The sequence below is a fragment of the Harpia harpyja genome, chromosome 20 (genome assembly GCF_026419915.1).
Source record: "Harpia harpyja isolate bHarHar1 chromosome 20, bHarHar1 primary haplotype, whole genome shotgun sequence".
Classification (NCBI taxonomy): domain Eukaryota; kingdom Metazoa; phylum Chordata; class Aves; order Accipitriformes; family Accipitridae; genus Harpia; species Harpia harpyja.
In genome coordinates this window covers 18,788,773-18,802,295 of record NC_068959.1, presented here as the reverse complement: position 1 = coordinate 18,802,295, position 13,523 = coordinate 18,788,773, and the positions used below count along the sequence as shown (strand labels likewise).

The window sequence follows — 13,523 nt, the reverse complement described above, 5'->3', positions numbered from 1 at the left end:
GAGCACAGTTCTTGTAAGGTGATTCTTTGACTTGTGGTGCAGCACAAGTGCTAGAGTTTAACTGGAAACTACTTTTAAATATTCAGTATTCTGTGTAATAGTATCAATGATCAAATATGCAGAGAAATTCGACTTATTAGTTAATAAACCAGGCTTTAAACCACAGATAAGGAGCAACCAGAAATAGGAAGCTGTCATTCATGAAGCATAAATCAGCATTTTCCATTTCTTTTCCCACCTAGCTAATCACACACAAATAGAAATGAACCATGGACAAAAAACTTAATGGCTTCTTGGGGGAAAAAATCAATGCCAAAATGGCCTATTTAACCAATTGACAGTAATTGCGTAAAGAACATTATCTAAACTTCAGTTTTCTGACTAATTACTGTAACAGGGAAGGCATGAAACTAGGAAAGAAAAGAGAAGGGATTCGTGATATTTTTTATGGCAAAACCTGCAAGGGAAATTGAAAAACCTAGTCATACTTATATTGACAGTGATATTCACAGCAGATTTTCCAAGCTGCATGAATTTTTATCACAGATCACTCACACACAAATATTTACTTTCTTAATGGACATTTTTCCTTGAATGAATGCTAAATTGTGTACTGAAGCAGAAGGTTATAAGTTAATTGCTATTGTCATTTCTACTCGATTAGTGCCTACACTAAAGCTGTCATGCAGTAAAGGCAAGAGAGAGAGAAACACCACCGCTAATGGTGAATTTCCTGGCTTTTATCACTGTGTCAAAACATTATCATTTGGTAATCACAGGTTTTCATGCAAAATAGCTCAAATGGCAGCAAAATCCCGGTGCAACACCTTTTTAAATATCAGTTTAGTGATGGTAAGGAGCAGGATTAAGCACTTAAGCACTGCTTAAATTTTTAGTAAGCTGGTAGGTACTTAGAGGAACTCCCAACCTAAGCATGGGCCAGCCTTTCCATTGCACAGGAAGACAGGCTCCTCTGAGGGGTTTTTGAATGGCTACACTCTGCGTAGGCAGCAGGAGGGTGGTGGGAAAGGCAAAGAGGACTGATCCTGTAAGACAGGGAATTTGGCACTTCCCTCCAATGGGCATTCACTGCCATGAAGCCTTTCCTGGAATTCAGTTTCAAAGTCTGGGGACCAGGAATCCTGGCGTTCATCAAGAACACACAAACCCAAGTTTATACTGCTTTCCCATGCCTCAGGTTTCTAAACCCAAGTTATCCTTGGAGAGCTCTTGCCACAGACACCAGGGTTCCTCTCTGGCTTTATGAATATTAAACCCGTCTCTATTACATGATGAACCCCAACTAAAGATGCTGGAAGAGTCTGGACCAGAGTGCCTCTTGGGGTGAGATACATTCTCCTGGGAAAGGGGAACACACACTCAAATCTCACTTCATAAAGATGGAATTTCACCCCTAAACGAGACCTGTGCTCTAGCCTCTTGGGAGAGGAGTTTTGTCCTCAGGCTCCACAAATCTAGCTCGTGGTTTCCTTTGCACATGTCTAGACTCAACTCTTACTATTCTGTGAACTACCTTAACTTCTAAAATAAGCTCAAATGAAATGTGTTGTGTGTACGTCACTTCAGTAGTTTATTTTTGGCTAAAACTAGTTATTTAAAGGTGCCATATTTATGAATGAGTTTGACCATTCTGCTGCATAAATATTTCAATAGAAAAAATTCAACACCAGTTCCACAGTTGAATCCATCAACTCCTTTCAACTCCAGTGCAATGCTTTCCTCTCTATCACAGTTCAGCCCTGAAACAAAGTAGTCTCAGACATACAGAGAGCACAGGGGAGAAGACATCATAGAGTTAATGGATTATGACAGCAGATAATGAAACACCAATGTATTATTATATTAATAGATCCACAGCTACCCAAAGCTGCAATCATTAAACAGCAGCTGAATCTACCTATCCAGTTGTGCATGGATCACACACTTTCAGATACGGACATTTTTTTATCGCGTTTGCAAATCCCCCAGATGGAAAGTCAGATTAGCATTTGTTATTTTTAATCACATTAGGGAAGCACACACACTTACTATACCTCTGCTCATGTGTAACCTTCACTCCACACAGGAGGCTCTGCTCCTCTCTGCAGACCGTTGTATGTCCCATTTAGATTTGCTTTCTGCAGAAAACACTAGCAAAACTCCACCAAGACACAGGCCCGCTTCTAAGAAGCAGTGTTTATTATAGATGTATTTATATGCCTCAGCAGCTCTTTCCCCTTAAGTCACTCAGACATGATTCTTTCCCTGGAAATGAAGCATGAAAGCGTGGGAAACTACTCACAGCTTGATGACTGCATTTCCTTAGGTCTGCCAGCCAAATTACTAGGAGTGTGTGAATACACAGAAAGCTCATTTACAAATTAGGCTGTTAGAAAACTTGGATCCAAAAAGAGGCATCTGTGTGTTCTCTGCATTACAAATACTCGCGTTAGGTTGCCTAAAACCGCTTGTTTCTTTGGGTACATGGCGATACTTATTTATGAAGATGATTTCTTAGATACTTGTATCTAAAAAAAAAGCATAGCATTTTACAAATAATAATTTCTTCTGCTTCTGAAATGTCCAAGGAATATCACTGGGTCAAACCATGAAACCGTTACCAGACTCCCTGGGTATGGAAACCAGAGCAGGAGGGGAGAGTATGCAGTACCGTACAGTTCCCAGATTGGGTGTTGGAGCATGTCCAACACTGACCATTTCTCCTTCAAATTTCAGGATAAGCCTCTCCATCCTCAGTCAAAAGGCAACGATAATAGAGGCATGTAACTGATACATTCCCCCACTGGTCTTACAAGCAGTACTGTAATTTTCAAAGTACTTGATGTAGCACCAAAGAAAAACAAACCTCACAAACCTAAAAAAAGAATTCTGCCAAATGGCTGGGTCTTGCATTAAATCCAGCTAAGAAGCAAACTTCCAACAAATGTTAATTTATGGTGCTTATAGCAGTGACTACCAAATCCTCTGAGTACTCTACAGGCAGGTGTTAGAGCCTGCCAAGCCAACGTGAGTTAGGGTTTAGTTACCAACTCATTATAACACATGGCATTGACACGGGTGAATTTCTTTGTCTGCTTTCATAATCCCAGCTTTAATGTTTATGCTACACAAATTTTACACATTACTAAACAAACATCAAGTCTAAAATCCAAGTTTTTAAACTTTTTTTCTTCACTTAGGATCAGATTTTGTCACCAATACTGCATGTATTACAGATTATGGCAAGATGAGTAGCTGGAATCAATTTTACTGTAAGAACCATTTCTTGGTTTGAATTAATTCTTGGAATAATGAGTAATTTACTTTACTGTTAGAAGGGATGACAGGCACCAGAACTTGCAGCAAATCATCATTAAAAACAACAGATGTTTTATTCACACTATTGAAGAAAATTTAAGCCTAATGTGTCTGGGTGAAAGCCAGGCTTTCACTGAGAAAACAGTAAAACACATGTTCTGATTGAGTGGGTCCCTTGGATATTACAGGTCTATGTTAGTGGTGTGGACTTCCCCAAATCAGGACTAATCTTCAGAGATAAAGAACAACAGAACTGAATTATATTTTTTAAACACAAAAATCTTGAATGGCATAATTTTCTGTTAGTTTACGTTGTTAGAAGAGGAAGTGTTTTCATTTAAAACTTGATAATGAGAGAAAGCCAGGTAGCTTGTTGTGGAATCCCATACTGACCTCATGTTTATTTGTTTTGTAAGTTGGTGTTAGGCTTTTCCCTACAAGCTGAATCCCACCACCTCAGAAGCTCTCAATCCTCACATCCCTTCTCAAGTCAAAGACACAAATGTGGTTTGGGGATTTTGTTCACGTGGAATCATAGATTGCTCATTTAGACATTATTACAATACAAAAGATAACCCGTTATACATTTTTCAAGCAAAACTCCTTTGGTTACAAACTAGGACATGTTTTGAAAAGTACCCTGCTTTTGAGGAAACTGGCGACAAACTTTTTGATCAGGAATTTTGGGAATTCATTTGGAATAACTGAAACCAAATTTTCATTCCAGCATTATATCATGAGTTTCACATTATTTTATGTGATGTGTATGATGAGCACTGACATACAAAAGCCTTTATATTATCTTTAAAATAAGGAAAGCCATTGCTACCCAGAAACATCTGAAAACCTCTTCAACTTACCTTCTTCTATATCAAAGCTTTTCTTCACTGTATTTTCACAAGTTTCTGCCAGGTGGGGACATCTTGATCTCCAGGCCCCCTCCGACCTGTCTGTCCCCAGGCCGGTCCTGGGCGAGGGTGGTCGCAGCTCCTCCTTGCGCAGGGCCGTTTGATTTCCCTCTCCTACCCTTCCCGTTTCAGCCACCAAGAGACTGAATTCTTCCCAGGACATAAAGCAGAAATCCTTTCTGAATGAAGCAGGACGCCTGGAAACGAAACCGCCTCACAGCGCCTCGGGTGGGGGTGCCCCGGTGCGGGCCCTGTGAGGAGAGGCTGGCGCTGCCCCGAGCTGGACTCAGCCAGTTCCAGCCGGTTCTGCAGCGGCCCCCGCGCCGGGCGCAGCTGAGGCCCTCAGCGAAGCTGGTGGCACCTCTGGGAAAGCATGTTTAAGAAAGGGCAAAAGGCTACCTGGGAGTGAGGAAAAACAGGTGAGAAACAATCCTGTAACACCAGGAGGGGGAGTGGGAGAGCGGCTGGGCGGGCAGCTGGAAGCTGGCCAAGGCCAACCCACCCCGATCGGAGAAATTCAGCAATTTTTGATGAAGTACTGTGTTTCATTTTTCTCACAGCGGGTATATTTAAGAACAGCAAAGAGAAGAGGAAGGGCAGCAATCTCCTTACGTATATATTCAGAACAACAATGTATTTCCAGTAGCAGATAGCGGTTCATACTACTGGCCCAGTTTCACCACGGCATTGAAAAGGAAAGAAATGCTTTCCTAATGTTGCTGACGCCCATTTGGATACTGCTGTTAGGCTTTATCTCCTGTCACAGTCCGCTCAACCCCCCCCCCCCCCCCCCCAATAATCCCTGTAGACAAGCATTCGCCTTTCCAGGTTCTTCCCAATGACGTCAGGCACGCCTTCTGGTCTTGTTTGAGTCTCTCTCATGAATCAGCAATTCGAAATGTACTACCTCAGCCCAGACAGCAGGCTGGACCTTAACCTTTTAAAAATTCTGCTTTTAATTAGTTTGCTCAACTTTCTTACACAAATGTTGCCAGGACTGTAAATTGGGGAGAGCAGGAAATGCCCGTCACACTGCAGAACACTGGAAAGGTCAGGGCAGTCTCTGCTGCTACCCTAAACAGGCTCTAGAAAAGACGTGAAAGGTAGGTGCGATGGCAACAGCTGCAGCAAAGGTGGCGAATGGCACTTCAAGCTATTTTTATGACAAGCAGTGTTTCAGTAAACAGAAACATTCCTGTCTGGAAACACACCATGTAGTCTTCCAGCATGAGCCCTCTTTGCTCAGCTTGCTCACACGAGCTAGCACCAGCAAGATGAATGTCTGCGTGGTCAGTAGCTGTACATCTTCGCTCATGACACAAACAAGTTCACTGTTAAATGCCCATTCCTCAACGATTTGATCTTGGCTCACAGGAAAAAAAGATCCAGTTATGTGTGCGGGAAGACTGAAGTGCTCGGACAGAACGTAACACCGTGACAGGCCATGTCCTCCACCCAGTCCTGTCCCACCACTTCCGTATGAGGGAATACGGTCCATTCACGGCAAATTTATACGACCTTGAAAATGCCAGAAGTCCCTTTGCCTCTGAGAGAGCAAAGTTATGAGAGGTATGGGTAAACTAACCGGGCAGAGACTATCAGGACTAAGCAGGAAACTGATTTTGCATTTTAACAGCTGAAATGCAAAACTTCTGAGTTAGCTAGGGATTAATCTAAATGGCTTGAGTCAAAAAGAAGTGGTTTGGGGTTTTTTTTTGTCCACATTTTTTTGTCTTTTTAAAAAATAGTGCTTTAAGTATTTAAGACAAACGTAATTTCCAAATCATTCTTTAAAAGTCATTGTGAAATGCTTTAGTGTTTTCAAAAGCCATCTATTCAATTTTTTAGTAGAAACCTATTTGCCTAGTACTATCTAGATTTGTAAAAGTATTGGGACTCTCCAACTAATATTCAGGTTTCACTTCAGGCTTGGGACAGTGCAGAGCAAACCTGGCTCCACTGAAACAGTCAGCAGTTGAGCGAGGACAGGGAGTTGCTGAGGTGGGAACGGCACGCAGAGCAGCACTGGCAGATGTGCAATAACACCAGATCAGTGAGGTTCATTTATTTTTATTTTCTTCACTGTTCTCTAAGGACCGAGGTATCATGAAGGTCTATAAATTGCAGTTTCCTCATTGCAATTTCAGTGTTTTCCTGCCATGCAGTCTCAGGAAGGACAGAAACTCTTGAAGCATATTTTCAGAGTCACTCTTTTTAATGCCACATTAATAAAGGACTCAGTTTAGGCTTTGCTTATATTTTTAAAGACATACGTTAATTCTATGAATTACAAGTCACATCTTGTAATATATTTAGAATTGTTTGAGACTATCCTAAGAAACTGAGGCATTTAGTTAGAAAAGAAATTACCTTAGTCTCTTTATAGGCTTCTAAAAAATCTCTTAGAATCTCTCTATCTACATGTTTAAGCTGTATGAATATCTTAGGAAAACAAGTATCTTTTGATAAGGTAGAACCAATTTCTCCAACTTTATATATATATATTTTATACATATCTCTCTATCTATCTATCTATCTATCTCAAATGCAAGTGGGTTTTTTTGGCTGTCAAAGACACATGTATAATTTTGGGAACCTCAGCTATTCCCTAGTCAATGGCTTCACAGCACCAAGACAGCTGTGAAAGCTTATTTATGGCAAAGCATCAACATGTTTTCTTTGACTTTGTACAGAGAAAGGTAGAATGGGTCTGGCTATTTTTTTGTTTTCCTAAAGGAAAGTTGAGACCAAGAGAAACATTTGACCAAGAAATTTCATAAAAGGTCAAAAAGCTACAGAAAATTATCTTAAGGGTAGTGTCAAACAACCAGCCCTCACAACAAATACTGCCTCTAGTACATGGCACTCATCTACAATTTTTGCAATATGCACTGGAAAATTTTACATAGAAAATGTCAAAGGTGACAATCATTTTATTATCCCACAATTGAATAGCAAATTAGATTTAAAAAGCATTACATCAAATAGTACGTTTAGGAAGGCCCCCCCGAAAGTCTTATTTAAAAGAATTGAAAGCATCAGTGGAAATGAAAGGTTCTTGTACCAACCTACATTTGTAACCAAGCCTGAAAAAAAATCACATCAGAAGTTGGGAACTAACTTGAGTGTGGAGTGCCCGTTTTATGACATCTTAAGGTCAGTTTAAAACTCAGCTAAATCTTATTTGAATGTCTAAAATGTACATCTATACTATATAAAAGCTGACATATTACTTCAGCAGTTTCTGCAGAGGACCTATACTGGCTTATGTATTACATCAGTCAAATCATTGCAAATGATATGCGAGCTCAAAAGACACACACAATTTTTGTTAATAATTTGTTCAAAATTATATTTAAAGAAAAAATTCAAGACCAATTAATTATGTTACGCACAACGCCTTCCTAAAGACACAAACAAAATTCATTAATTGATTTTCATATTTGCATGCAACTTACATTTGAGGGAATATTTTAATTTAATTAAGCTCTTCACCATTGAAAGATGTCAGTGTAATCTTTATGATCTAGCGGTGAAATTGGAAATGAAGCACAAACTCAGCTTTAGATTGTCAAACACATATTAAATGGAATAATTTGTAATTCCTATGATTTGAGTTGGATACAAATCAGAGACCTTTAGCTGCAGCATTGTATTTCTTTACCAGTAATCTCTGGCAAACAGTAGTATCTTAGAAGAAATCCATATTACGTATGTGTGCCCTGCATCCTTCAATTCATCTGACGCTCTCCCTTATCAGACTGTGCTTTTAATTGCTTGCAGCTGGGATTTTTAAGGATATGTACTTGCATCAGGATGTCACAAAAAACCAGAAACTGAGAAAAAGTCTCAAGAGAAAAAAAACCCCGTATGGTTTTGACCACGGGTACGGTTAAAATACATTGTTTTCTCTGTAAAAAGTCCTAGAAAATTAAGGAGACAACATCTTGCTGTGCAATAAAAAAAACAGGACTGCATGGGGAAGAAAGGATGGGTTTGCTTATGAAGTATTTGCTCAGGGCACTAAATTAAAGCTCTGCTAGTGAATTTAATTATAATATTTTCTAACTTTCTGAGAGCCTGTTTTTACAATTTATGCAACTTTTGCATTGTGTCACACAGCATGTGTTCACACAAATGCTAAAGGCTCTCATTAGCAAGGTTCAGAAATCAAACACTCTTCTGAGGGCACCGTAGTCTTCATTCTCCTGTCTCGTACCTATGGAGCCTTTCACTGCTGGGTGACACAGGCTTCCCCATGCCCACCCCAGCAGGTCCCCTGCTTCCCCTTCTGTTCCCTCACGTGGTGGGTTTCCCCCACGATCTCTGCATAGTGATGCCTTCCGGCTCGCAGACCAGACTCTTCTCTAGCAGGTCTCCCTACCTGAGGGTTCCTTCTTCTAGATTCTTTGATATTGCCTCCAGTTTAGCTCCCTAATTTAACTTCTGACTAGATCTTAGCCATTTAAATCCTCAATCTACCTCCTCCACTCCCCCCTTACCCTCACAGCTCTAGGAACACCTAAAGCCAGGAAACCCTTTTTTCTCTTGTGAGTTATGCAGGCCTTCATTCTCCCCAATCCCAGCAGTGCATCTACACTTTTTGCAGCCAAAGCCAGAAGTTTTGCCTGCTGTCCAAAGTGGCTGTGACCACGGCCAGCCCAAGATAAAGAGCAATGTCTAATGATTTCACACTCAGAGCTTTGCTACCCCATAGAGCTACTCCCCAAATTGCAGGAACCAAGCCTCGCTGCTAACACAACCCTTCATTGCAGTGCAGCTTTCACAACAACAAGCATCTTGGAGTGGGTGCCCTCACTGCCTCTGAAATACAGTCTGAAGTATCTCCAGTCAGACAGTCCAAAAATACTCCACCTTGAAAGACAGCACCTTTGCCTGAAAACATAGCTCTTCACTTTTAAAAGGCGTAAGTGGCATGGGGTTTTTCAAAATGGAATTGCTACCTAGCTTCATTTCTAATATACTAACCCTAAGTATATCAATTCAGTGAGTGAAATGAGTGACAGGATTTACAAAGAATGTTAGCTCTGAAATACTGCACTGTCTCATGGTTTGAAGAAGCAATTAAACTTGATATAGTTGGGAGAACAAATAATCCCAAAGCGGAAAGCACACTTTCAGTTTTCAGTGTAAACAAAAAAAAAGCCGTTAAGAATGATGTGGTAACATATAGGTCTAAATCATACACTCTGTTTCTGCTTCTGTATAATTTTGCTGCATTGCTTAATAGGAAACATTCGAAGTGAAGAGCTGTCACCAACTGCCACTGAACCTGCATCTCATCCTTTCTCATAAATCAGCAGAACTGTAAAGCCGCAACCATTACAAGCTTTTTAAACACTTAAAATAGGCCATTTATTATTTCCCCCCTTTGGCCAGCAAGTTAGTTCTGCAAATACTGCAAATTAATTCCAGTAGCGAAAAGAGAGGTTGCTACTTCTTTAGTTACAACCTTCTCTATTTAGAAGGGTTTTCTTTGCAGCAGAAATTTGTCGAAATTTGTCATCACAGCACTAGTTTCAGCTACTGTGCCAGAATATCCCATTTCCAGCCAAAACATCAGATCTGTACTTCTGAATTAACCTTCTTGGCTTAACTCAAGGTCACATTGTTTTCTCCTTCAGCATCATTTAGCCACTTCCCCCTGCAGTCCCTAGAACCTCACGGTACTTCCAGTTCCTGCAACGTTTCATTTTCCTTCATACCTCCTCAAATGCCCTTTCAGTCTTTTCACATTTCTAGTCAACTCTCCCCTACCTGCTCTTCTGGTTTCTGGTTCCTGTAGGTCTTGACTGAGATTTTCCTTCTGCTTACATCTTTCATGCTACAGACGGCTGTGCAAGCTCTTCTCTAGGACTGCAGAACTACTCTGAAACAGGCCCACGCACAAAGACTGCACCTCAGATCTGCACGCAGACATCATTGCCTGAGAGTGAAACACCCAAATGTGCATTGCCCAGTGTGTCCCCTGAGGGCAGGCTCCCACGCCAGCCGCTAGCCTCCACCACTAGCTGAGTGTCCAGACAGAGCCCTGAGGCTCCTCGTGTGCAAGCCCAGCAGTCCCTTTTCCTTTATTCTCCCTGACAAATCTCCAGAGCCAATGAGGACACCACAGACCAAGATCTTACCCGTTCTGCTGCTACGGGCCATCTCTTGGTCCAGAATACAGGAAATAAACCCAACAAGTGGGGGTTTTTAACATTTTCCTATCTTGAAGAAAATCAGCTGGTGATGTATCTTACCCTTTTCAGTTTGGTGTCATCTTTCAGAGAAGAAGAAAACTTCTTTTCAGCTAGAAGCACCTATTGACTTCTAACATTTTCTGGATGTTTCAGGATGGCAGGTCTGACAGGAAGTTTGAACAGTGGCTAATTGACTACTTCAAAGTAAAGGGAAGATTTGCTAAAGATATCCCCAAAGTAATTTTGGATTCATTTATTTTCTTTTACTTCAAATAAAAGCATGCTGTTACAGCAATGTGTCACAGAGTTCACAGCAAATGCCAGTGAATCCTATAATGAAGCCTGCTGTATTTGCATATGCAATTAATACTGCATATGGTAGCATTCAGTTTGTTAGTTAATCTCTTTAAACAGTGTTCAGTAATCTGCACTTCAAGAAGTAACACACCATGCAAAGCTTTTAAGGTGCTTTACAAACATATTTCATAAATCTTCAGCAACTTCTTAAAGATGCACATTATCATCCTTACTCTACCAATGGATAAAACTTTGCACAAAGAATTAATGTACAATTTTTCAATGGCATTTAGTGCTTAACCCTTAATGAGGCTTAAAAACCTGGTCGTACATCAAGGTCCCAGAAAAAAACTGGAAAGGTCCAAACACTAGCAATAGAAACAGCTAAGGCATAGGAATATTTCCACATGAGGAGAGATCAAATAGAGTAGAGCTAGTTACAAGAGAACAAACATATGGCAAAGGAGGCATAAGCAACCAAAGCACAACTTGCCAGTGCCTCTTCCCTCTTCATCAGGGTTTAACAGAAAGCTGCAAGTGGAGATGCGCTGAAATTCAAAGGCAGGTCATTTAAAAAGGAAATAATACTGTGTACAGCTAACGCAAACCTGTGACCGTAAGACCTCTGTAGGGCAAGAAATGGCTGGCGTCTGGGCCAGACCTGGGGACGCAGTGCCAGGTGCAGTACTCAGCAGCAGCGTCTCCCCTCCACAAGGCTGTAGCTCTGGCTCAGCCTCTCCATGGGCTGTGGGAGAAGTCAGTGTGAGCAGCAGCTCTCAGTGAGCTCCCTTCATCACCCTGAACATGGCTCTTCCCTTCAAAAACACTTGTGCTCCAAATAAATGCAGCATGCCTTCCTCTATCACCCCGCATAAGGATACAAACAAAGCAAACATATACCATTATGCTTGCTAAAATACCTGCTTTAGGTCATTAACAAACAATACACCGTGCAGGGTTTGGAAAGTACCTCCCAGATGAGAATATTAATTCACAACTGTTGGGGAGGATTTTATACTTTTCTTTTTAACCCTACCACTTCTCTTCCACTGAGGTTTCGTGCTCCTGCCTCTGCAGCTGTCACTGTAAGAGTCATTAGGTCACCAAGGAGAAAAGCATGAGATGACTGACTGCATCTGTGCCTTTCAGAAGCACAGCAGGAATAAAACAGGCTTGCAGCCAGGGCTGAGTGGCTTGCAGTTTGCATGCAACTTTTCCCAGTGCTCTGAAGAAGGTAATCTGGCCTGCCGTCATGAGAGCTGTGAGGAGGAGAATTACTTGATTGCTGAAAGTATTTGTTTTCTGAAATCAACAGGAAGACTACCTCAAAGGTGAGCATCCATACTGTAGGAGAAGGTGCTAGCTGGGAAAAAAAGAAACCTTGGCTCCTATCATAGTAGTGAGTTTAATAATCCAGACTGCCAAAGCAGGAAGATAAGGGGAACGCAGCTTTTTTTTGCTTGTGAGCATGTGAAAAAATGCCCTTGAGCAACAAAGACAGCAGCCTCTAGGAAGTGTTAATATACAGACATGACTGGAAAAAAGTATGATATTGCCCACAAGGTTGTCGAATTCAGTAATTTTTTTCACATAGGATGTGGAAAAAACCAACTAGAAAAGGGGTCATCCAGACTGGATTCTAAACAAAAGTATGGAAACTGATAAAATCAATGACATGGGAGTAGATTTTTTAATAGGGAAGGAAGAGGTTAGAGGATACTTAGATAAGTCAGAGGTTTTTAAATTGGCTGGGCCTGATATCCATCCTCAGCTGATGAAATCTCAGGGCTGTTAGCAGTTATTGGCAACCCAGCGTTGAAGAACAGGGATGAGGTGCCGAAGACTGAAACAAGATATATACACTTCCTGTCTTTACAAAAGGCGGACGATGAGGAGATGGGGAATTAGATATCTATCATTTTAGCTGCAGTTCCTACAAACAAATAAAACCAAACAATTGGTAAGCAGAGAGAAAATCACAAGAAAATGAGCAGCTGCCCGACTGGATCTGTTCAGAGCAATTGGTGTCAAACCAATCTCGTTTCCTTCAATAGTAAGACAATTGATTTTGTGTCACATCTTGATTCCTCTAAAGCCTTTCACAGTATTTCATCTCACTTTCTTGTATATAAGCTAAGAAAACATAGTCTGGATGAAAATACTAGGGGGTGCATGCAGAACTATTTGAAAAACTACTCAGAGTCATGCCAAAGGTTCATTCTCAAAATAGAAGATATTAAAAACCTGAGCCTCATGGGGGGCCTTCTTAGGTCTGGTATCAGTCATTATGAATGGCAGATGAATTACTGTACTTACTAGATTTGCAAATAATACCAAGCTGGGAAAGGGGGGAAATAAGTTGAAGATCAAATATAGATTTAAAAAATATCTTAAAAGTTGAATTCTGAAAACAAACAAACCCAGGTTTCTATTCAATAAGAACAAATGCAGAAATCTACACCTATGCTGGAATAATCATCTGCACAAATGTAGGGCAGGAAAGAATTTTACTGGTATTAGAGCTCCATAAAAAAATTCAGGAGCTATAAAGGATCAAAACCCATGTGTTACAAAAACCAGGCAAATGCTCTTCTAGAAGTACAAGCACAGAGATAAGTTACAAGACAAATGAAATAACCCTCCTACTCTTCTCCACACTATCAAGGCCTCAGCTCGAGTACAAGATCCAATTGTGGGTCATGCACACCCAGAAAGATGTAAGCCAATTAAAGAAAGTCCAGAGCAGTGAGAACGATCAATAGCCTAATAAACAAGACCTAAACAAATTGAGGTTCCT

At 40.8% G+C, this 13,523-nt stretch overlaps 1 protein-coding gene across 6 annotated transcripts in view; it reads right to left on the bottom strand.

Moving 5' to 3' along the window:
- KCNIP1 (potassium voltage-gated channel interacting protein 1) overlaps window positions 1–13,523 on the bottom strand; it is a 475,234-nt gene that overhangs the window by 109,149 nt on the left and 352,562 nt on the right. Inside the window, exon 1 of one of the 6 annotated variants that reach the window (XM_052772086.1) lies at window positions 4,179–4,388. The exons of the other annotated variants lie outside the window; for them this stretch is intronic. The gene's annotated coding sequence lies outside the window, so the exon portion shown is untranslated. Of the gene's footprint in view, window positions 1–4,178; window positions 4,389–13,523 lie in introns of those variants that run through there. 6 annotated transcript variants of the gene reach the window in all.